The sequence below is a fragment of the Vicugna pacos genome, chromosome 7 (genome assembly GCF_048564905.1).
Source record: "Vicugna pacos chromosome 7, VicPac4, whole genome shotgun sequence".
In the NCBI taxonomy this organism is placed as follows: Eukaryota; Metazoa; Chordata; class Mammalia; order Artiodactyla; family Camelidae; genus Vicugna; species Vicugna pacos.
In genome coordinates, this window is record NC_132993.1 from 35,434,446 (window position 1) to 35,460,028 (window position 25,583).

At 36.1% G+C, this 25,583-nt stretch overlaps 1 long non-coding RNA gene across 1 annotated transcript in view; it reads right to left on the reverse strand.

Moving 5' to 3' along the window:
- LOC116278808 (uncharacterized) overlaps nucleotides 1–25,583 on the reverse strand; it is a 152,951-nt gene that overhangs the window by 39,132 nt on the left and 88,236 nt on the right. Inside the window, exon 2 of the long non-coding RNA XR_012074347.1 lies at nucleotides 22,189–22,360. This is a non-coding gene — a long non-coding RNA (uncharacterized lncRNA). The remainder of the gene's footprint in view (nucleotides 1–22,188; nucleotides 22,361–25,583) is intronic.

Here is a 25,583-nt window from a genome sequence, read left to right on the forward strand (position 1 = left end):
ATTTTTAAGAATGAGGGTGAAATTTTTAAAAAAGATATTTTCAGACAAACAAAAACAAGTTATCCTCACTAAAAGAAGTCCTAAAGAATATATCTGAGATGGAGGTAATATATCTCAGTTAAAAAGAAAGGTGAAGATGCAAGAACAAAGAATGAATAAAAATAAAGGTAACAATGCCATTAAATAGAAAGCAAACATTGACTGAGGTGATTTTCCTCAACATTTAGAAACATGACTGCTGAAAGGATGGTAGGGGAGGGGGGTAGATTTTAGGACATTTATGTTTGCTAGATAGCTTTACCCCTAAAAAAAAAGTAGATTTTGTGATGAGAGGTATTTTTATAACTTGTAGCAAGGTACCCACTAAGTTAGGCTCCTACCTTCCCACAGACTGGGAGATAAGGGCACTGTCTTCCTTGATGGTCACATTTCAAAGGAATGGCTCTCAGGTCCTTGAGAAAGACTTTCCTAGGTTGTAAAACTGGCAAGAGTCATTTACCTATTTATTTATTTATTTATTTATTTATTTACTTACTTACTTACTTACTTTTTTTTTTTTTAATGGAGGTACTGGGGATTGAACCTGGGGACCTTGTGCATATTAAGCATGTGTTCTACCACTGAGCTATAATCCCACCTCACAAGAGGCTTTTTAAAAAGATTTGTATCTTAAAGGGATATGAAGAAGATGTATAAAATTATAATTTTCTAAATGAAATGTTCCAAGGAAAGGGAGGTTGAGGCCTGGAAACAAGATGCTTTTCTAAAGTTTGTACAAGCTGGGGGACACATTAAGTCCTTCTGAGTCAGCAGGTTGTTAGGAACTGAATTGTGTCCCTCCGAGTTCATAAGCTGAATCCCTAACTCCCAATATAAGTGCATTTGGAGACAGGGCCTTTAAGGAGGTCATTAAGGTTAAATGAGGCCATGGGGGTGAGGTCCTAATCCAATAGAACTGGTGTCTTTTTAAGAAGAGATCCCAGAGGTCAAGGACAAAGAAAAGGCCATGTGAGGACACAGTGTGAGGTCAGCAGGAAGAGAGAATCCACCAGGCACCAAGTCTGATGACATCTGAATTTTGGACTTTCAGCTTCCAGACCCATGAGAAAATAAATATATGTTGTTAAGCCACCCAACATGTGGTATTTCTTATAGAAACCTGAGAGGACTAATATAGCAGGTATGAATGAATGAATGAATGAATGAATACTACCTCCCATTATTAGGAATCCATCTTAAGACAATTTTTTAATTAAGAAATCAGAATTAGGTTGGCAAATTTGGCATCCTTCTGGCACTTTGATATAATTTTGGTGATTCTATTAGTATAGCTTATAGCAGTAAATTTAATTAAGAAATGGTGCTAGTTTCTTATAATTTAATATTGTAAATTAAATATGGCAAATCTGGGGAGAAGATTAGTAAAAATACAAGGGTTATAAATCAGAAGGCTCAGAAGTTTATGTTGAAGCTTAGTCATTTGGAGAAATGTGCTAAGAGCCATGACTATCAGAACAATAAGATTTACTATCTAATTTCTAAAAGAGAACTCTGAAGGAAGCAGCAGCTTACAGATAAATACTTTTGATCTGATGGAACGTAGCTTTTAAATTCATCCTTACTTCAGTTCTTCTTTGTTTTAAATCTTAACATGTTTCATTTATGCTGCCACTTAATATGCTTTAATCATAATCTGTTTCCATGTTATTCAGAGTCTCCTCTAAAATTTTGATTGCTAATTCATACTCATGAACTTTTAGTTTATCCATAACATTTCTGATATTCTAAATTATCAAATAAAAAGACAATTTATAATTGCCTTCTAATCATTTCCCCTATTCTACTTATCCAGCTAACAGCCTTCAAAATCCCAACATGTGAACCTAATGTATTATTTTTATTTTATTAACTCACTCAACCAATATTGTTTTGGCCACCTACCAGATACTACAACAGTTGCCAGGATAGGGGTGTTGAATCTGACATATGCTCTGCTCTCTTTGAGTTTAACATTTAGTAGGAGATTTGCATGTAAACTAAAAATTACAAGGTGAAGAGGTAGCCAATTCAACCCAAGTGAAGAGGGGATGTGTTTTAGATAGGAAGATGTACCAGCTAGTCATTAAAAGATGAGAAAGGGTTTTCCACATGCCAGATGCATTAAGATTGAATCAGCAAGAACAGCCTGAGTTGACAAAATTAAAAACAACTTTTCAAAAAATGTTTAACCTAATTTGAACAACTGAGACACTTAACACATTAGTTTGTAGAGTTTGTAAAGCAAGACGTTGTAGTTTCTATTTCCTAGAATCTTTATCAGAAACATTTTCATGTCTGTCTAAATACATCAACACTAGGGAAATGGTTCCAACAGCATCCACATGTTTTCATCTAGAATATTTGCTTTACCTTTCAATTGATTTGTGAATCAAGACCTAGGGAAACAATTTTAAATAATGTCAGAAAGGAAATTGATGTATATATAACCTGGGGATTTTAATCCTGAAACTATTTATGAACTGTAAAATAACTTAAATGTTAATATTTCTTTCCCTAATTATAAACACAAAAGTTTTGAAATACATAAAAGTTTTGAAAATACATAAAAATATGAAGACCAGCTGTTAATTACTGTTAATACTAAGTACATCTAATGAACATAACAGATACAGTTTCTATTTTCACTTAAATGATAGTTTTGTTTTTTAAAGGACAAGGTCAAATTGCCCAACGGGAATATTTTACCAAGTTGTATTCCCCCAGTAGTATATGTTTGTTAATTTTTTTAAAGAAAGACTTTGCAAATTTGGTAAGAAAAAAATGACATCTCATTATTTTAATTTGCATTTCTTTGATTTGCATTTGCATTTCAGATAATATATTCAATTCCATTTTCATCTAGTTCTTTGATTTCACTTTTACATTTAAACATTTAATTTATTTTGGTATGGAATACAAAGTAGACACACATCTCCATCATTTTTCAACCAAGTAGTTAACCAACTGTTAGAGTATCATTGCTGAATAGTCATTCATCTTCCAAGTAATTGAAATATTACTTTTATATTGAATATACCTCAGATTTTTTTGTCACATGACTTTCTACTCATTTCCAGGGATTTTATATTCTTGTTCTGTATCACATCATTACTTCAACCATTATAATTTAATAACACATTCATGTCTGGTGGTTCAAGCAACAACATATATTCAGATACTAGACTTTAAATGTTTTGTAGAGTGGTGACACTCACCTTAGATATGTTATCAATACTGACCAAACATCTATAAGACCATACTGAAGAATGAACATAAGGCAGATAACCAAAAAAGGCAAATTACAAAAAAACTGTTTTAGTTACTTGGTTATTTCAAAGGCAAGCATCATAGAAGTCTAAATTATGTTGATTATACTGTGTGTCCTCATAATCTTTTGCAAGTACAGCAGCTGATAAGCAGATACAAAATTGTGGAAAGGTCATAACTGGAGTGATATATGTGTTGAAAACATCAGAATATGAATTTTCATTTATTTTTTTGCTCACTCAACTCAATATTTCCATTATTTAAATGACTGATAGAGCCACTGAAATTAAGTGGAAAGGGAATGTTACTACCAATTTAAGAAAAAATTTTAGCAAAGGAGTTTAAGTAAAACTTTCAAACATTAGATATTTACCATCAGTGCCTTTTTAAAGCATATTAAATCAACCTCATTAATTATTTGGGTTCAGAGTCTATTAATATTAATACCTTAGCAGCAAGTCAAAGTTGCTTGATCTTTTCTAATAAAATTGATTTTCAAAACAGTTGCAAAAGATGCTGTTTAACTGGTAAAAATGATACTACACATAAGGGACGCTTGCCAAGAAGTAGCTTCATTTCAGTATATCAAATTACTCAATTCCATATTAATGCATTAATTGTAAGCAATTAAGAAATGCCATACATTGGACATTCAAAATGGTAGCCTATCATACTGCAGTCTCTTAATGATGTCACTGAATTTGCAGGCCTTGCACTAGAAAATCATGCTAATATTTGGATAAAAACCAGTGAACTAAGCACGCAGCTCTAACTTCATCTTGGAACATTTTTACATCTCACTTAGAGCTGCTAAGTAAGTAACTTAAATTTTAAATATATGGAATTTTCTAAGTAACTCATTAGATATGAATTTATGAGATTATCATTTCTAAAATATAGTGTTTCCTTTCTTATCTGGGTGTGATCTCCACTTAGATGATCTGCACAAGTATTTCCCAAAAGTTTACTAGAGAATCATCTATAGACAGAATCATCTGTGAACAGAATGATCCATCATCCAAGGTTTCAAAGGTCTTTGCCTAAAAATAACCAAAGGGCAAGATGCTCTGCTCTAAGAAGGAATATAAATATAATAGTAGCTTCCTTTTTCTTTCCTTTTTTTGATTAGATAGTTGCAGGGATTCATCCCATTTTCAGGAAGGTAAACATCTCCTTTATTAAAGTTTTCTCTAGTAGAAACCAGTAATAAAAGGGGATAATCTCTCCCTCACATACTGTGTCTTTCCTTGGGTAGTATATTTTTCACATCATTCTTTTGGTGTTATTAAAGAATATTGTCCTCATAGCATAGCCGACTTTCAAACCTTTAATATAATACATTTCTCCAATTTTATTTTAGAAATGAGACTTTTTTCTGAAATGAAAAACACAATAAATTTTTAAAATTTTAATAGCTTCAGTTTCTATCCCCTGCGATCCAAAAGTAGAAAGAGCTCCCTATGCAATGTTCAACCTTGTTACATACAGGCAAATTTGGCAGATTTTTTAGACAAATTTCTAAGGGGAAAAATTAAAATCATGCTAGATATTATCTATCCTACTAAAAAACTGAACTGAATTTTTAAGGAAAAAAATGAGGCAAAATAAATTCATTCCAAAAAATAAAAATCAATTTCTTTGTTCAACACAACAAGGTTTTAAAAAAAAATAAGCAGGTAAAAACCCAACCCAGGTTTTCAGTTTTCAGAAAGTGAACAAAAATGTAGCTATCAATATACCAGGAAAGGATCTAGGCAAGCTCTGGGGATCCAATTAGTTTAGTACCTTCAACTAGGCTTTCCCAATGGGAAGACCTATTAAAACAACAGGTGACATGTTTCTGTAAAAACAAATGTACATGGGTATGTGTGTGTCTATATCAGCACATACAGGACCAGATGAGGCCCTGCTCTTGTTGACTGTGATGGTCTGAAGTTGAAATATAGAAACCCTGATTGTCAAATCCTGTCAGTTACCTTTTCATTGGCCTGTTTCACCTTCAAGACTGAAAGAAAATGAAAGCTAACTCACTGCTTTCTCTAAAAACACCATTATTGGAATGATCGTAAAATAGAACAATCAAGCTCAACCATTAAAGTTGATCAATACACATGTTTTCATTGATTCTCAGTGGGAGTGAAATGCAATTCACTTAAAAATGGCAAATATTTGCAAAAGTTAAAGAGAAATAGAAAAGACATCGTTTATTAAGTGTGATCTTATAACTACATGTCAAATTCGAAGAAAATAGTTACAGGGCAGAATTGCTCCTCTGTCCTGACTTTAACCTGTTGCCTAAAAATTACTTTCTTTGTGGTGAAAGATCATTCGATTTCTCATGCTCCAGAGTCCCTGCAGAAAAATAAATTATTCTTTTGAAAGTCTCTATTGTATTCTGTTAGGTCTATCAGTTGCAATTCTAAAAAAAACAAAAAACAAAAAACCAAAGTTCTATTTAAGGAGAGAATTAGGTTTATAACATGTTGGTTGCTCAACTGTCCTTATTTTCAATACAAAGGGGAACAGTTTATGTGAGATTTCAATCAGGAGAAGAAAAGAGAGCACTGAGGTAACTGCCTGTACCTTTCTACAGGGTCAAGAGCACCAAGAAGGGCAGCACAAGAACATGCAGAAATCACTTGTTGGAAATAAAATCTTGATACAGAAATAAAGGACCTGATTATATTTACTACTTAGAGCACGCCTTTCCTTCCTTACAAATAATCACAATCAAGAAATTAAGTATTTCAGTGTGTTTCATGATTAGAAATAAATTCCACTGCGTGTGTGTGCATTGTGTTACATTTAGCCCTACGAATTTTTTCCCAATTCAAAGACAAAGTAGACATTCAGAAGGTTTTCCTTTGTTTAATTAGGCTGTAAATCAGAAAACACTCTAAGCGCTGTGGAAAGTATGTAATCCAAGACCCAGACCATTAGAATTGCCATACATCTTAGCCAGGGTTCTCTACAAAGTGGAACCTGATGCAAGGATTTAAGTGCAGATGCTTGATTTGAGAAGTGCAAAAGAAGGCAGTTAGCAGTGGTAAAAAGGAAAGTGGAACAAGAAAGGCTATAAAACAATGTGAAGTGAAGCTTCACGTGCTGCCCATGGCTTCTCCACAAGCTGCATGATCAGCACGTCCAGCTACTTCAAACATGAGTCTTCTCTGGACCAGATGCAAAGACAAGCGGTGTTTTGAAATAGCTCATACAAGGTAGGGAGGTGAAGGAATTTATCTGCCTGCTCCTTCCTGAGTTGTTTCCCAGTGGTCATCTTTTGGAGAGTTAACTCCCAAGCACTCTGGACTGACTTATCTGGTAGCCCGTTTAGCAGCTGCTCACAATGCCAGCATCTACCCTCTCACCAGGTCCTGAAGCGGTAAGAGGAGGCAGAAACTCTGGGCATGTGTCTGATTGGTTTGGCAGGCCGTCCTGCTTGTTCAGTGCGACCACATGGAAGGGTCTAGCCCTCCCAGAGTAAAAGACTAACCAAAAGACTGACTCTGCCATCTCAGGGGACAGTACTGAGTGGACTTTACCTTCTTTCCAAAAAGGAAGTGACTGAGGTGGAAGACCAGCTAAAGTTTCAGGAAGGGACAGCGCCTAGGAAATCTGAGGAGAAGTATAACGTGTTTACGTCTGATGAATAAAGTAATAGATGGAATAGAATACAGAAGTTAAAAAAAAAAGTTCAAGGAAACATGCCCAATTAGAGGAAATCCCTCTGTGGCAACAGGATGGGTTTCTTAGACCGACTAGATACCAGGTTGTACCAGGTCACCCCAATTCTCAGGCAGTTTCTATTTGGTATCACACAGTTAAAAGCTGCCTCACAGTTCATGACAGATTGTCACAGTAATGAAAAATAAGTCAAAGCTGCTAGCACCTGCATTGCAGATGATAAAAGATGTTGTGAGATTCATGTACCATTGACTCCACATCAGATTGAAGGCAAACAGGGTAATGGTTGATGTATCCAGAGTCCTTTCCCCCATGATGCTGAGTCAATGATGGACATCAACACTGGCGCTAGGAACAAGTACGTCCGCAAAACTTACCTGTCATGGTTAATTTTAAACAAGACAGAAACATCAGTGAGATCTGAGAGTAAAGTCAGAAAAGAAAACAAATAATTTCCCAAAACTTAGGTTCCTTTTCCAGTTGCCCAAGGAGGGAAACTTAAAAGTCGTGTTTTCTGTGGGGACATGTTCCTGGGGTAGGTTTCTGCCCAATGCCTCTAACACTGAAAAAAGAAAAGGGTATTTTTCAGTGACAAATATCCCTCTAATAGAGTCATACTGACCGAGTGGAGGATATTATTCGGTCAGTCCCATGTAGTTGTGACAGGGGGTTGGGAGATGACTTGTCGGTCTCTTTAGGTTCACAATTTTCATGAAAGAAGAATTCTGGGTCAAAGCATGGCCCTCAGAGCTGCAGTCCTAATTTAAAATGCTGACCCTTGGGGCCCATCAGAGTTTTACTGACTCATTTATGTGGAGTGGGGACTAGAAATCTTCATATTTAATAAAAAACCAAGGTGATTCTGAAACAGATTATTAAACACTGACAAAATCATCTTTAAGGAAAGAAATATCTACTTAGTGCCCATAAATGCTTTTGAAAATTGGAAGAATCACCTGATACCTCAGGGTTCTTTTCTAATAGTAAAGGTGCTAAGGCTTCAAGCCAAGATTTCCATTACAGACCTAAGGAAACAGGAGTACTCCTGTGCTGTTAATTAACAACCAAGACCTATGATCCCCTCCACCAATGAAAGGTTCTTAAGTAGCTCTGACTTGATCTCCCGGTACTAATAACTTAATTGGAAACATAAAAGACCATGCTAATGGAACATTAGGACAAGTCTTGTTCAAGCACTGCTCACCAAGTAGAGCTGCTAATTTGCTCAGTGTTGCCTAATATTAACTGTAACTCTCATTTGGACGTCCACCCAGTTTATGTAGCTATCGACAGATGTTTACAATATCCAAAGAGTCTTTTAACTCAGATCTTTACTGTTGTAAGAGTCTCTGACGAAGAGAAGATTTTGTGCATGAAGCAGGACACTAACATTTGTACTTTATATTACTACATATTAAATGGAAGTTCGGCAGAAATAAAATCATATAATAGGTATTGCATTCCAAAGGAGGCACTAGACCATATGCAGAATTCAGAATGGAGGTTTCTGGAAACTGTTCGCATGTCCTTTAACTATAAACTCCCTTGAAGGATTTAAACAGATCAAGAGCTACATGCTCCAAGAGAATCTGGGTGGGAAGATTTCTATGGGGAGAACTGTGTTGTAAGTCCCACCCATCACTTCCAAGTGAGAATCTAATGAGTGATTTCAAGACCACTTGGAGAGCTTTATATGTGTCACATACAGTTTGGGACACAATGGGCAAGTTTCTGACTCACATGTAAGAAATCTAAAGGGTGAGAGAGAAGGTAGTTTGCTGTTTTGATAATGGAGCAAAAGAGTTGGTGCTGGCTTATAAATTTAGATTCAGAGTAAATAATGCATAAATGTTTTCCATGGAACAGATGTGAGGGACACATAGGAAAACTAGTGTCAGGGCATCTTAAGTCTCACCCAAGAAAACCACACAGTAGTTGACCATAATAGAGAATTCAAAGGTATCGAGAAATGTTAAGTGGCTGAGAAAGCAGTGAGCAACTATCCAAAACAGAGATGCATTCAGCAGGGTCAAAAGAACTACAGGTAAGATGTCTCCATAATTGGGGTGGGGGAGGGTTTCTAAAGTACCCTTAAGAGAGGAGCCCATTTTAATCTCCTAATGACAGCATAGACCAGCTAATGATACTATCGATCAGTTAAGACTCTCCTATCTTCCTTCTTCTCTTCCCTTCCTATACCCTGACTACAAAGTGATCAGAAGTGCAGTTAGCCAGATCAAGCAAAGGGGATGAAGATGAAAAATGAAAGTGCCAGGGAGGCAACTGATCACATCTTCCAATCGTAGGATTCCAGCCTGGCTCAAGTTAGGAATGGGTAGAAATCTCAAATTTAAGTTTAGAATTGTGATTAGTGCATGGGAATGGCCATTTTAATTATTGACTAGAAACTATGTCTGAACTTAAAGCAACCATGACTAGAAGAACCACAGATCTTGCCCTTATTTTCAGCAGAGGCAGGAGAAGAATCAGTCTTATAGAACAGATTTAAAGAAACAGCAAAAGACAAAAATAGTTTACTAATTACATCTCAGGAGTCATTTTAGTTCAATTGTAATGGTTCATTTTACTCAATGCTTAATTCATTAAACTGCATAGCTAAAAAGCACAACTTGGAAAATCCATTTTTGTGGATGTTTAATTATTGACTATTAGGCTGATTGATTAAATTCCTTTAACCAATTTAAACTGCAATTAGCAATTTAGTGTGACTGATTCTTCAATGATTCTATAACTGTTCAAAATCAGAACCAATGTTTACACCATTCCAGGGATTAAAAAAATTTTTTTTCCAGATCTAAAAGAAAAATAATGCTAACTTAGAATGCTAGAATCTAGGTTTTCAGCTGGTAATTTACATTTGTGGTGTGGCTCTTGGTTTTATGGTCCAAGATAAAGCAAACTTCTGTCTCTGTGATAATTTATTGTCTTCTTATATCAAACTTTCACTCATTACATCCTGAGATCCATGTATCCCTGTTTTTAATATAAATTTTAATTTTTGAAGACTTACTTACCTTTCCCAGTTTCTCATAGCTGGGAGTCCTTAATGCCACTGCCTTGACACTATGATACATTGACCTGGTTTGTTTCAAGTATTAAAATATACATATTCCTTATTAGTATTTTATTAAAATTCATAAGGATTTATTTATAATGAGTAGACACTTCATCTCCTAGGAGATGAGGGATTGAATCTTTGTGCTTTTCCTCTCAGAACATTTGGATCATTTATAATTTTAGAATATCCTGTCTTGTTAATGGTCATTGTGTATGCCTGCATGCCATCGTTGTAATCAACTTTAATAACCTGGTAGGTCATTATTATATAAGACCATTAATTCTGATACAGCCTTTAGTATTTAGTATGTCTTCCTTTTCTGGTCATTTCTACATCAAGTAAAAGGTCTACCTTATTGTGCAGAAATCCTGCATCATACAGGTTCATTCATATAACTTAATTCCTTTTTCTTTTTTACACAAACAAATATATGTGATAAACATATGCTAAACAAAGAGACTAAAACGTCATGTCAACATTCTTCTACTTGTTTAAGTCAATAAAGATGCAAAGATCCGGTTGGAACCATTCTTTTGTTACATTACAAGCGCCTCTTTTCACACTGTATTTTCTGAGTATTACTGTGGAACCATGGCTTTTTGCAGGCTTAAGTTGTTTCAGTTTAACCATTTGCACTATTACTTCTGTTCGTATTTGCTGGCTGTCTTGCCATTGAAGCTCTATCCGGATGTTGCAGGAAGCAGCTTTGATTTCTGGTTAACAACAGTTTGTTTTGACTCCGTCCCATTTTGTCTTTGCACCAGACTTAGAGGCATCTACCCTCCAGGGATCAAAATTTGTGTGCTAGGGGTGCACATGAGGGTTGATAATAAATTAGAGCAGTGGCCCTGCTGTTAGGCCATTTATAAAAATGATAGAGCTGGAAAACAAGTCTTTTAAGGACATGAATTCACACTGATTTTCCAATGTAACATATTACTGAACCCAGCCTTCATTGTAGACGTGCTTTTACGCTTATAATAAATATGTAATAAGGTGGAGAAATGCATTACCTTCACAGCTGGTAGCAGAATTCCTCCTCAGGATAGATCAATCTCTCTTGGGGAAAATGTTTTATTTTTTTAGAGTAGAAGGTGATCTCTCCCGTCCCAATTTTTCCTATCAAGGTCTAAAAGGCGGACTTCAAAGTTTCAGTGAAGACTTTAGCTATCTAAGGGCTGCCAGAAAGAAGGAATTTGAGTACAGAAGATAAAAGAAAAGGACAAAAGTGAGGCTATATTGCCTCTCATGATGATGCATTTATCAGATAAACAAACAAAGCAGCAAATTCTTGGAGTGCTGGTGAGCGCACGTAGGAATGTGTGCAGGGGCTGTCCATGAAAAATAAAGAAAGGGCTGAGTATCACGTCCAATCGAGGAGCTGTAGGACAGGTACCCTAGGCAAGGGTGAAGAAACCCAAAGACTCGGAGAGAGCTGCGAATATAAGTTCCCTGTAAATTTGTCAAAATTTGGAAGATTCCCTGAGACTTCAACAGAGTAGAATCAGTGAGGTTAACACCGATTTCATTTAGATCTAAGAAGTAGGAAAGTCCTCTGACTTAAAAAGAGGACACAAACAACTTCTTAGAAAAGAGCTGCCAGATTTGGCAAAGAAAAACACAGAACATCAAGGTAAATTTGAATTTCATATACATATTTTTTAAAAATTAGTGTAAATATGTCCCCTGTGTATTTGGGACATATTTATACTATCTGGAAATCCCACAAGAAGAATTGAACCCATGTCAAGAAATGGAATATAAATTGTAAACAGTTTACCAAATATGATTTTTAGATATATCAAAAACTGTAAATATACCCAGCATAATTATGGTTATCATCTGTGTCCTCCCTTATGAATATAAATATATAAAACCCTTAGCTGTAATAAATAGAAAAAGCTCCACCCCATTCATTTTTGTGCTTATTTCTGTGCTGACCATCCTGATTTTGCATTGTTTCTTCATCCCTTGCTTTCCGCGTGCCCCAAGCCACTATGTAACAATCACGGTTTTTTTAAACCTAGTGTCCAAAATTCTCACACTATCTGTGTGTGATTGCTAAAGAGTCAAGTAGAAAGTCTTTATAAACCATTTCTTCAGTTCCAATTAACTCTATTCTCCAATGCACAAGACATATCTTGAGCTCAAACACTGGGAGACATCCATATAAGCTTTGCAAAATAATGGCTATGATGTCACCCAAAAATGGTCCTTCTCATTTCTCTGCACCTCATCTAGCTCATCAGAGCCTTTTCAGCCTTAAGATGCCTTGCAATGCTGCTTTGAGAAAGGCAGAAAAAATCTTTTTTGGTAGAAATAAAGCAGCATCCAGACTGAGGAAAATGTCTACCTCCTTCTGCAGGAATCCTGTGACGTACTGGGAGACATGGAACCTTAACTGAAGTTACTCATCACTTTTTTTCCTCTTCCCTGATTTCACACTAGGTGCATTCATTCTTTTTGCACCCCTAGTGCCCTGCCTTCTCAAGCATTTGTCCATCCTGGTGCATGCAGTGATGTGAGGGAAATTCTCAGCTTAGTTTAGTCATATGGTGGATCAGAGACAGCGAATTAAGAATTCATCAGGGATACATATTTCTAGTGAAAGATGCATATCTAGGGATTTATCACAGTAAGAAACTGGTGGGTTATGCAAAATCCTTTCCACAGGAAACACAGGGAAAGAAAGGTAATAAAACTTTACAAAAGTGATTCTGTGGCAGCGAAATGCATTTATGAAAAGCTAAAACAAAATGGCATTCTCAAAATCCTGCTGAGAGAAGAGTTGACTGAACTACATCCAACTGTGATAAGAACTCAAAACGACCCCAAGCCTTCCAAGGGAAGAAATGAAGAAAGGGGCATAAACTCTCTTGAGTTTGCTTAGCTTGTCAAGAGGTGGGAGACACTCCTCAAGCCTCTCTCTTCTCATCTGTACAGAAAGGGGACTGGGCTGCATCAGGGATACTCCAGCTGTGCTCCGGCAGGCCTGGCGCTTCTGGAGTGACACAGAGATGGGGGAGGTGGGGCTGGGTGTCCTATTCAAGAGCCAGAACAGCTCTAATTCTTTTATATATTGTAATTCACAGAAATTTCCATTGAAATAAAGGTTTAGTGTTTGTGTTAGTTTCCTAGGGCTGCCGTAATAAATTGCCACAAACTTGGTGGCTTAGAAAGCAGAAATCTATTCTCTCACAGTTAAAGAGCTCAGAAGTCCATATACTTCAATTTAAAACAATAAAATTAAATAAATAAGTAAATAAATTTTAAAAAGAGGTCAGAAGTCCAAAATCAAGGTGTCAGCATCTTGGCTCTTGGCATTCTATGGCTCTCATTCCAATCCCTGCCTCAGACTTCACATGTCCTTCTCCTCCTCCTGTGTCTTCTTTCTCTTCTCTTATGAATTTAGGGCCCATCCTAACCCAGGATGCTCTCACCTGGAGATTTTTAAATTAATTACATCTGCCATGATGGTTTTTTCAAATAAGAGTCTATTCACATGTTCTGAGTAGACATATCTTTAGGGAGGCCACCATTCAACCACTATAGTATCAAGGAGAATTTAATCTAACCAATATTGTAAAGGTTCTTTTTAATGTATTTTTTCAAACTACAGACTAACACATGTTTGTTGCAATAAATAAAACCTACAAAGATGTATAAAGAAAAAGCTAATTGTCTCCTCCCCTTCCTGCTTCCCTCCAATTTCACCTCTTTTCAACATTCCTCTCCAACTCATTCAGTTATATTGCCCCTACTCACAATCTATCTGGCAACCCATGTTAACAACCCTGTGTTTGTACTTCCATGATTTACTTCAGGCTCATGTAATTACACATACACACGCACATCTGCATTAATAAGGGGTTTGGAATTGATTATAAAATTTGTATCACATTATACACACTGTGTATCTTACTTTTCTCATTAAAAATTCCTTGAGTACACTGCTCTAAATTAACTGCTATAGTTCTGATTTTTATTATTTTTAATAGATGCATAGTAGCATAATATTCCACAATGTGGACAAACCAATATTTATTTCAAGCCTTCCTCTATTATGGGCATTTATTATATATTCAACTTTCTACATTTTTACCCATTTGAAGAATTCTGTAGTGCATAATCCTTATACATTCAATTTTATAAGCTGGAGATTTTATTACTATATGTAACTATATGATAACTTCTATTACTATAAATTCCCAGCAGTAGGACTATGGATTGAGGATGCATGTATTTTTCATTTGAATAAACGTTATCAGATTACTTTCCCAAAAGACTGCCTAATTCCATTTGTATACAATACGTGGAAGTACTGGTTTCCTCATGATAATAGTTATTGCTGGTTGCAACCAGCAATAACTATTATCATTCTTTCCACATCTGCCATTCTGATGGATGTAAATAACACTAATTTGTATTGACTTTGCATTTCTCTGACTCCCAGTGATTTTGAGCATCTTCTCAAATGTTCACTGGCCCTTTGGATTTTCTCTTCTATGAAATGTTTATTCTTTGTTCCTTCATCTATTAGGCTGATTATTCATCCTTTACTCACTGAATTAATATACTACGGACTTTGTCATGTATTAAACTCTCATATACACTGAAATCATTTTAACAAATTTTTATTCTTTGTTTACCTAGTTTCCTAGTTTCAGCACAATGCCACACTGATCTTTATTACAATGACTATTGTATTTCTAATAATGATAAGGTAGGTAGTTTATTCCAGATCTTTTTAAAATGTATTTTTCACTAATATTCTCAGGCATTTATTATTTCATATTTAAGATTATTTTATTAAATCCTTTCTCAAATAAAATCCTCTGGAGCCTAACTAAAATTACACTGAATTCATATTTTAATTTTAATAGAATTAACATTTTTTATTATATCTTACCACCCAAGAATATTGTGTCATTTCCATTTTTAAAAAATATTATTTTGTATAATTCAAAGAGAATTTATAGATTTATTTTGGTAACATTCTATGCCATTCTTGGTAAGTGTATCTCCAAACATTTTATGCTTTTATTACTGTAATTGGTTTTCCCTAATCTTTATTTTTAGGTTTGTTAACTGATAGAAAATCATTCATTTATTATATTTCATCTTCTATTTACTCATCTACAAAATTATTCTATTCATACCATTCTTGTGCTAGAATTCTTGGCATTTTTAAAATATAATCATTCATCAATAAAAAGGAAATGATTTAATCTCATCTTTTCCAGGATTTTACCAAATGAACCATGTGATGGCATTTGTTATAACTTCCAAAAATGTAAAGTATTAGCAGCAATAATGAGCATTTCCATCTAGTCCCTGATTTTAATTGAAATGATTTCAAGGTTTTGAAAGTAAACTCACTCTATTCATATTTTACTTACTTACTCTTTTGAAATTTTAACTAATATGTTTTCAGCTTTTCTTAAAATGATGAGGCTTTTTTCCAACTTTGGTTTGCTGATTAGACAAATCATAAATGAGATTGTTCTGATATTGAAACACCTTTGCATTTCTGGATAAATTCTAGTTGGTCTAAATAAATCTTCTGATACAAAACCAGATTTTATTTGAAATTTTGTTAATGTTAGTGTATCTATATCCATATCAATTTTGAAACGCCTTTATCAAATTTGGACATCAAAGTTGTGCTGGCTGGCTCCAACGATTTGTAGAAATTTCTGTCTTTTTCTATTGTGTAAATTAAGTAACATGAGGAATATCTGTTCTTTTAAGACTACTTAGAACTAGTCTGGTCATGATGCTTTTTTTCAGTGTGATAAAATATACTTAACATAAAATTTATCATTTTAACCACTTTTAAATGTACAATTCTGTGGCACTAAGTACACTGACAATGTTGTGCAACCACCACCACTATCCATTTCCAACAACTTGTCAATATCGCAAACAGAAACTCTGTACCCATTAAGCAATAACTCCACATTTCACACTTCCTCCAGCTCTTGGGTATTTCTATTTTACTTTCTGTCTCTATGAATTTGCCTATTATTCATACCTCATATTAGTGGAATCATACAATGTTTATCTTCTATGTCTGGCTTATTTAACTTACCATAATGTTTTCAAAGCTCATCTATGTTGAAGCATGAAGCAAAACTTCATTCCTTTTTTCAAGCTGAGTAATAGTCCATTGTATGTATATACCACATTTAGTTTGATCTGTTGCTGGACATGGGTTGTTTTCACTGTTTGGCTATTATGAATAATGCTGCTATGAACATTGGTACAAAACTATCTGTTTGAGTCTCTGCTTTTAGTTCTTGGGGGTATATACCTAAGAATAAGGTTGCTGAATCATTTGGTTTATGATTAATTAATTGAGGACCTGTCATTCGTTTCCTCAGTGCCTGCATCATTTTACAATTCCACCAGGAATGTTCAAGGGTTCACAATGCCTCTTTTAATGGTATAACTTTAGTCACCATTCTCAATTCTTCAGTCATAATAGTTTTATTCTAATTATGTACTCCCTTATTAATGTTGGTAATGTTTACTTTGTTAGGAAATCAAGAATTTTCTTTGGAGTTTCAAATATCGTTCATCAAATATCTTTCATTTCCTTTCACTTTACCACTTATCAAAGGAATTTAAGGCTATATAGTTTCTCCCTGAGATTTTGCAGTTCTGTGGGTTTTGATATTCATCATTTTCTACTGTTTTTTTGGATAGTTTGTAATTTGAGTTTTCATGTGGTCTTTGATCCGTAGGCTACCCAGGATTGCATCCTTAATTTCCAAGTAAGTTGGCAGTTGGGGGAAAGGGAATCACCTTTTCATTATCTCTTATTTTATTTTAATATGGTTGAAGAAAGTAGTCTGTAAAAATCTTGCTTTTAAAATTTTGTCAAAATTTGCTTGGTGGTCAATTATACAATCTATTTTTGTGAAGTCTCCATGGATATAGAAAAAATGTTTACATTTTTCTATACAAGGGATTGTGTTTCTGAATTTTTTTTGTCTTGCTCTCTCTATATAACAAAATGTGTTGATATCATTATTCAATTCCCCTATAATCTCATTTTTATATAATTCTAAAAATGAATATTAAAGTCTCCCATTATAATTGTAGTTTTGTAATTTATCCTTGTACATCTAATAGATACTTCTTTTATATTTAGCTTTTATGTGGTCTTTGGCTGCTTTTGCTGGTTGGTGCTTCAGAGTCTATAAATTGTTCATTTTATCCTTGATTACTGCAAAGTAGTCTCTCTGTCTCGAGTAGTGATTTTAACTTTACAAACCTCTTCTACTATTAACATAGTTCCTTTTAGTGCCACACCTGTTTTCTTTTTCTCTTTCTTTTTTATTTTTGCAATTCCCTTGTATCTCTTTACTCATCCTTTTATTATAATCTTTCCCCCAGGTCCTGTGTGTGATCTCAGTTCTCAGGAGTTCCTTCCACCCAGAGGGGAGAAGCTCCCAACCAGCACTCTATCAGAACTATATACTTCACCTTATTTTCAGCCCCACAGCAAGCATGTCTTCCTCTTGCTCTAACGAGTGATAAGCTTTAGAAAGTAGGTGACTGAGTGAGAACTGTCTCTCCTTTAAGCCACGGTATTTCCAGAATCCTTTCACCCTCCATTGCTTTACCACTTGATTATTTATCTTATTCCTCTGTACTCTCAAATTATCTTACCTAAACAGAGGGAGGAAAACCTTTACAGAGAATTAGGAGAACTGGCTTTTTAATAATGCTCTGCCAATAGTTATGTGACCTTAAGCAAGTCAATTAATGTCTCTAGAACTCCATTCTTAGTTGTAAAATGTCCAAATATGGCCTCTAGGGTCCTTTCCAGCTGTACTATTCAGACCCTCCCATTCTAGAGAGGAAAACTCAAGAAGGGAGGAGAAAGATATGAAGGTAGCACAGGTCAAGTACAAAAGGGCAATTGCAAACTTTGAGGACTAAGGACAAAGACAATGTTTTTGTCTTAATTATATGCCAAAATATTATGTGTGAGAGGATGCTATATAGCATCAGTAACTTTTAAAATTATGACTGTGATTTGGACTATTTGTTTTAAAGTTAATTCTATGGTTCATTTAGATTTCTATTAATGTAAATTGAATATCTTAAAATTACATATTGGTCTCCATAATTTTCTAATTCAGTCTGTAAGTGATGAGCAATCATGCATTTGAGATGTACCTATGTCTGAGAGAGAGAATTAGTTGGTGTCTGTATTCATTTCAAGTAATGGTACATGTCTTATCAACCACTGCAGCAAAAATCAGAAACAAATTCCATTGTGTAATAATCCTCCCCTCAAAGTTTAACGGGGAGAGCAGGTCAAATTGTGCGGTGTAAGTTTTCACGTCCACTCACAAGAATTGCAACATTTCTCTTCTTTATCAGAAGGAAGGAGAATGTGGCAGGGATAACCCCATGGATTTCTGTTAAATCTTAACACTTGACTGACTGACTCAGGGCCTGTCTACAGTCCAACAGTGAGAATTCTGGAAAACAAGTGAATTCTAATGCTTCACTCTACATCGTTTCTTATGTAGTCTGACTGTTTAAAGACTCAAAAGTCAAAGCTAAGATTATGCTCCTTCTGGAACATCTGTAGACCAGACTCACGCTTCCATTCTAAAGACTTTGTGATTTAAGAGTATTTAAATCAGTAGGCTTTACTAAGTGCCTATTATGAGCATTGTTTTACTTTGAGCACATGATATAACAGAGTAGAAAATATTAAAGCATGGAAGATTTGATTCTTATCCTTGAGGAACTTACAGCCAGATTCAGGAAATATTTAAAAGGATGCTGTACACAATAACAAGAAAATAGATCCAAGCAAAATAAAATCATCAAAACGTCATTGTGATAGGCTGAATAATGGCTCCCCCAAAATACCCAGGCCATAATCCCTGAAATCTTTGATTTTGTTACCTTTCATAGTAAAAGAAACTTTGTAGATGTGATTGATAATTTTGAGTTGGGAGATCACCCTGAATTATCTGGGGAGGTGCAGTATAATCACAAGGTTCTTGTAAGAGGGAGAGAAGGTCAAACACAGTAGTAGCAGATGTGAGGATGGAAACAAGAGTTTGGAATGATGCAAAGAAAGAGCCACAAGCAGATGTCCTCTACAAGAAAAAGGCAAAGAAATGACTTTTTTCTCAGAGTCTCCAGAAAAATCAGCCATGCCACTACCTTGACTTTAGTCCATCAAGCTTGATTATGGCTTCTAACCTCCAGAGTGTACAAGAAAAAAATGTGTAATACCCTCATCTTGTATTACTCCTTTAATCATTATAAAATGTCCTTCTTCATCTTTCTTTATGGCCTTTGTTTTAGAGTCTATGAAAAAAAAGTGTATTGTCTCAGCCATTAAGTCTGTGGTAATGTTACAGCAGCAATAAGAAACTAATACAGCTATGGTATGATTTGAAAAGATAAAGGTAGAAGGTGATATTGAATTAAATGAAAGTATAATAGAAATGAATTACTGATGATGATGATGATGATAACATTTTATGTTAGCTGGGAATCTCTTCTCCTAGTCTTTGTTTCCATGAAGAAGACTTTTATCTAACATACCCCTTCTCACTTCTGACCTTTCACTCACTCAGGCTCTGGTAATATAGAATGATGTCTCTGGTTAATTTTGAAAGAATATCTGGGCATGCTCAGTTCAGTTCTGCCATTCTTCAGGACAAAGAGCTTCCTGTAGGGACAAGCATGTTCTGCTCTTCTTCCTCTTCCCATGGGAAGCCCAGCCCAGGAGGTGCCGCCACAACAGGTGGGGTGAGTCTCCCTAATGCTGGGGTATATTTAGCAGGCCAATTTGTCTTTCAAACTAAACTGCATTCTCCAACTTTTCTCTATCATTAATAAGGTGAGATTCTATTTCTTTACTTTTTCTAAGATTCCCATTTGTTCAGAACCTGAGTAGGAAATGAGAGGTGGAATTGGGGGAGCATCTCAAATTCTCCACTGCTAATATTTATCAGGTGCATACCACATGCCAGGCACTGAGGAGAGCATTTTGCATATATGATCTCATTCCATCTCCACAAAGACTTTATGAGGCAAGTACTGATATCACCTGCATTTTATAGGTAATAAAGCCAAGGCACAGAGAGGTTAAGTCACTTGCTCAAGGTCTCACAACTTGGAATTGACAACATTGGGATTCATCTCCAGGACTTTCTCACTTCAAAGCTTAGGCTTTTGAATGCTCTGCATAGTGCCCTTCTTCCTGGAGGACGTGAAGCTGGAACTGAATACTTAATGACAATTCCTGAAGAAAGCTCTGTCTTCTCGGCATCAATCTTGGTTTGACTTCTTACTAAGAAAGTTGCTAGACATAAAGCTCAAATAAAAGAAACAGACATCATAGATCACAGTAGGTTTGCTCTCTAAACTCATTTAAGTGATATTCATTGTCTGGGTCACTATCACTTGCTTTCATATGAACACAGCCTAGACTTGATTACAAAAACAAAACTGCTTTGAAAAGATTTCACTGTTTAAAATACAGCCACCCAGAGAGCCTTTAATTTTTCATGGCATGGAACAATCCCCAATCAGAAGCTGCCTAAAGGGTAATCTCAAACCCTGCTGCCTACAGCTGAAAATTAAGATATCAGACTTTCATCTCATTTGACCAGTTTTATTTCACTTTTGATTCTACCTCCTTCCCCTTCTCTTCTCCTGTAGGCAGCAGACCATATATTTCTTACTTCATAGAGGATTTAATAGGTAGTCGCAACTCTATAGCTGGACATCCCACAAAGTAATATTCTCCATGATAAATTTTAGCCATTTTTGACCCTCAGCCTTCCTCTGAGAGCCATATCAACCATATTGATAAGACCTCATATTACCATCTCAAGAGTATAACAAGGTTAAGACGATTGCTGTCTCAGCAAGATGCTGAGCTTTTGATTCATGCTTTTATAACAACAAGGCTGGATTACTACAATTTGTTGTTGGCATCCCTCCCAGAATGCTCACTGCTTTGACTTGACTTTGTAGAGGATTTAGCAGTCAGAGTGTTCAACGAGTACAGAAAAGCCTGCACGTACCCTATCAGTATCACAAACAGTGTCCTGAAATATAGAATTGGTCTGAAAAATTGCAGGTGAAGGCCCTTGCTTTTAACCCTGGGAAACACGGTGAACTTTCTCCTTCCAGAAACAAGGCTTTCATATATAACCTTGGTGTAGAACTGACTGTGGCTTAAAGGTCTAAACTACTTTGTAAGAAAATCACACTTCACTTGACTTGAGGCTCTGATCAGAAATCTGGGAACAATCTCTCTTCTCAACAGCCAATTCCCACTTGCTAGCACACTCATCTATATCTTATCAGAAGACACTTCCATTTGAGAGTAATATAAAAAGTATAATACTACTTTATATCTACATTAACACCTTAAAGAAACTCAAGTCACACAATGTATATAAGACTCACTGAGAAGTATTTCTTACTTACACTTGTAATTTCTGGATGAAGTCTTCCATCTACTAGACCACTACTTAACAAAGCATGCCCCCAAGATCCCCTACCTCGAGATCACCTAGAGTGTTCATTAAAAACACAAATCTCGGGTTTTACTCCTAGAATCGTAATCTCTAAGGTTGAGGCTAAGAATCAGCACTTTTTAAACCAGGTTCTCAGATGATCATAATACACACTAAAATCTGAGTACTAGATACTGTAAGCCCTGGGAGAGAACATTCACAAGTCTCATTCAGAGCCCAGCACGCCGCCTGGTCCTGGCAGCTAGTCACCGTTTCTGTGTATGATGTCTGAATGAATGAAGAGTTGATGAACCCATATGAGGATTCACAAAGGCCAAAGCACCGTCTCTCTTTGCTCTTGTGATCTGGTCAGCACTTCTGACAGGGGTATAGAAGCCACAGGTAGAGTTGGGAGCAAAAACAACTAAAAAGCAGAACACCCACCCAGTTAAATTCAAGTTTCAAATAACAACAAGTAATTTTCAACTTAAGTATGTCTCATGTAATATTTGGCAATTCCAGCCCCAGACTGTAGAGCCCTAGACTGAGCCAGCATCATCTCTTGGCTGGTGTCCACTCCTAACCCCAAAGGGAACATACAAATACCTTGATTCAGAAGATCTGAAGCCAAAATGCCTTCCTGTACATCTCCAGGAGAGCTGTCAGCTTTATCCCCGGGGAGCAAGATGAGATGTTTCTCCCAGTCTCACTGCCACTGCCTGGACAAGGCCTCATCCAAGGCAGGGGCTCTTGATTCTCAGATCCTCAGATAGCTCACCTATTAAAAAAGAGGTGAAACTGTTCCTTCATACAGGTTGCTATGGTGATAAAGTGCAGCAACATGTGTAAGTCTTAACAATGGTATTTATTTCCTTACCTTCATTCTCTTCAGAGCTAATCACTTTCACGTTCAACATTAACATGGTACCGTCAGCATTATTAACTCACATACACACATGTGCACACATGCCCAGATAAGTGGGCATGTGCTCTCCCTTACACACACACACACACATACACACACGACCATGCACACACATTTTTTTGTTCTGTTTATGCTCCAGGGAGGAGACCGGCATAATATAGCATGGGGGTTAAGAAAGAAAGAACTCTGAATCCAAGCATTCAAATTCCATCTCTGTCATTTATGTTTTCTGTGTGACTTTGGCTATTTATCCAACCTCTTCATGTGTGAGTTGTTTCATTCACAAAATGGGAATAAAGCCTGATTTACAAGATGGTTTTAAAGATTAAGTACATCCATGCAAGCAACCACTTAGAACAGTGTCTTTACACGTAAGCATCAAAAAGTATTAGCCATTAGGTATTGTTACTTTCATTATCATCATCATCATCTGCATCCAACCCTGATATGATCTTGGCACTCAATGACTTCACAGGGTCAAGAATTACTTCGCCAAGTAATCCCTCCAATTTACGACTAGAAAGACCCCCCAAATGCCCATATTTTCTTCTCTTTGGGCATTAGGAAAATAGTTAAGCTATACCAAGTAAATTGATTTCCATCTTCTGGAAATTTCTAAAGCATACTTGCCATTGAGACCCTTTTTCAGTTAATCTAAATAACCATAAATAGAGGAACAGCTTAGAGTTCTTGTGATGCCACATTTACTTTGATAACTAGCTGTTTGGTTGAAAAGGCTTGTCCTTTGAAATCGTCTAAAGAGCAAAATATGTAACCCAGTATATTTTACATGTCTCATCTAAACATAGTAGGTCAAAATGTGTCCATACTTAGGAAAATTGTGACTCTCACTGTCATTACTAATTTAAAATTTTGTAAGAAATATATCTGACTCTTCCTCATTGCCCAACAATATCTCACCTAATGCCTTTTATCCAACAAATAATTTAACACTACACACATAGAGTGTTAGCATGATGGGCATTTATACATTGATCCATCTATTCAATAGGTATTCATTGACAGATTCTCTATGTGCGAGGTGCTCTGCTATAGCAATGAACAAAACAAATAACCCTGCTCTCATGGAGCATATATTCTATGAAGAGAAAAGGGGAAAAAAAGGAAAATATATAGCATGTCTTTTGGTGATAAATTCTGTGAAAAAAAATAAAGCAAGGATGGGGCTAAGAAGTACAGTGAGTGCTGTACTTTTACTTAGAGTTCTCTGGGATGACCTCACTGATATCTGCACAGAAACCCACAGAGGGTGATGGAATGAGCCTTACAGACGCCAAGGCAGAAGGGGCAGCAATGCAAAGACTTTGAGGCAGAACAGCACCTGATGAGCTTGGTTAAGACAAACAGATCAGTGTGGCTGAAGTGGAGAGAACACAGGAGAGAGTAGTAAATGGTGTTAGAGAGGAGCAAGACGACGAAGGGCATTGTAAGCAATTATGTGGACTTTTGCATTTACTCAACTGAAATGGGACACCACTGGAGGGTTTTAAGCAGGGCAGTAACAAGATCTAGCTTATCTTTTAGAAGATCCATTCTGGTTGTTGTGTGGAGAAAGACAGCAGTGGGGGAAGGCATAATAAAAATGAAGAGACCTATTAGGGGTAACTGCAATTATCCAGGTGAGAAACGATGGTAGTTTAGACTAGGATGATAGCAATGAAGGTGGTAAAAACTGTCTGGATTCTGGATTCTGGATATATCCTAAAGGTACAAAAGAACATGGTTTATGACTTCTAAAAATCTAGGCATGCTCATTAGAGGAATCACCCAAACAAATGGAAGTGTATTAGAACATTCTTTAAAATATTTCAAATTGAATCAACAATGATGTCCAAAGGTATGGAGTTGAGAAGCTGCGCTTAGGGTAATGTGAAGAGAGATTAGATAGATAGAGGATGACAGGGAGAAACAGGGTTTTTGAGGGAGTAAAATGAAAAGAGTATTTTAGGAAAAAGTGTTGAATTTATTGTTAAATACATCATCCACCTTGCCTTTTCTCAAATTAAGCCTGAAAAATACTGTATATCTTTAAGTACCCTGTGAGAACAAAATATTAGGTGTACTACCTCAAGTTGTATTTAAAAAAGTAAAATGGTGCCTTTTCCCTTAGCAAAGGTGAAATTCTTTCTAGAGTGGAGTGCCCAGTTGTGGATCAGTACTGTAAGTCAGCAGACCAGGTGTGCTTCCTGAGAAACCCCATAGGTGAACAATCACCGCTCTCCTTCACGCTTGCTGCTGCCCCCTAAATGTCCAAGAAATCTGAACCATCTATGAATTTAGCTTTATCTGGTAACACCTTGACTCAAATACAATGTTTTCCCAAGAACCAAAGGAAAACACACCTGTATAGGAATGGATATAGAAGTGAAAGGCAAAGAGGTCAGAAAAAAACAAAGCAGCCATGAAAAGACATGTAGCCAGAGAGCGAAGAGTAGATTCGGGGAACTTTTGAACTGCTTCAGACTAGACTTCCTGTGGGTCACAAATCATAACAGGTTCAGAGAAACATATGGATACTTAAAGGCTTGGAAATGGAGTTTTAAAATATTGTAAGAAAACTGAAAAAGCTTAACCTGAAGAAAAGGTAACAAGTATTTGACAGGAATTGGCTTTTTAAATAAACATACCAAAATCTGGATTCACTAGTACTAACATCACGTCCGCTGAGAACCCGTCAGACAGAAGTTGCAACCCAAGTAAAGCCGGCCTCACCTTTCCGGAGTTTCACTGAGTTTAACATTCTGTGACCCAGAGTGATGATTCCAAAAGTCTGTGCGGGCAATATGAATAATTATGGGCACACTCATGTCATCATTACGAACTATTACTCACAAATAACAGAAATTTCACATGGTACCCTCATGGTAGCCATCCTATTGACTTCTGATACAGAACTACTCTCTAAAGCTAATCTGGTTGGTGGTGGAGGGGTGGGTTCTATGAACCTGTCTGGAAGGAAATTCACTGACAACCAACCAAAATTCTTATGAGAAAATTACCTTCAAAAGTGGAAAAAATTTTGGCTAAAAACAGATATTAAAAGCAATCAGCGCAA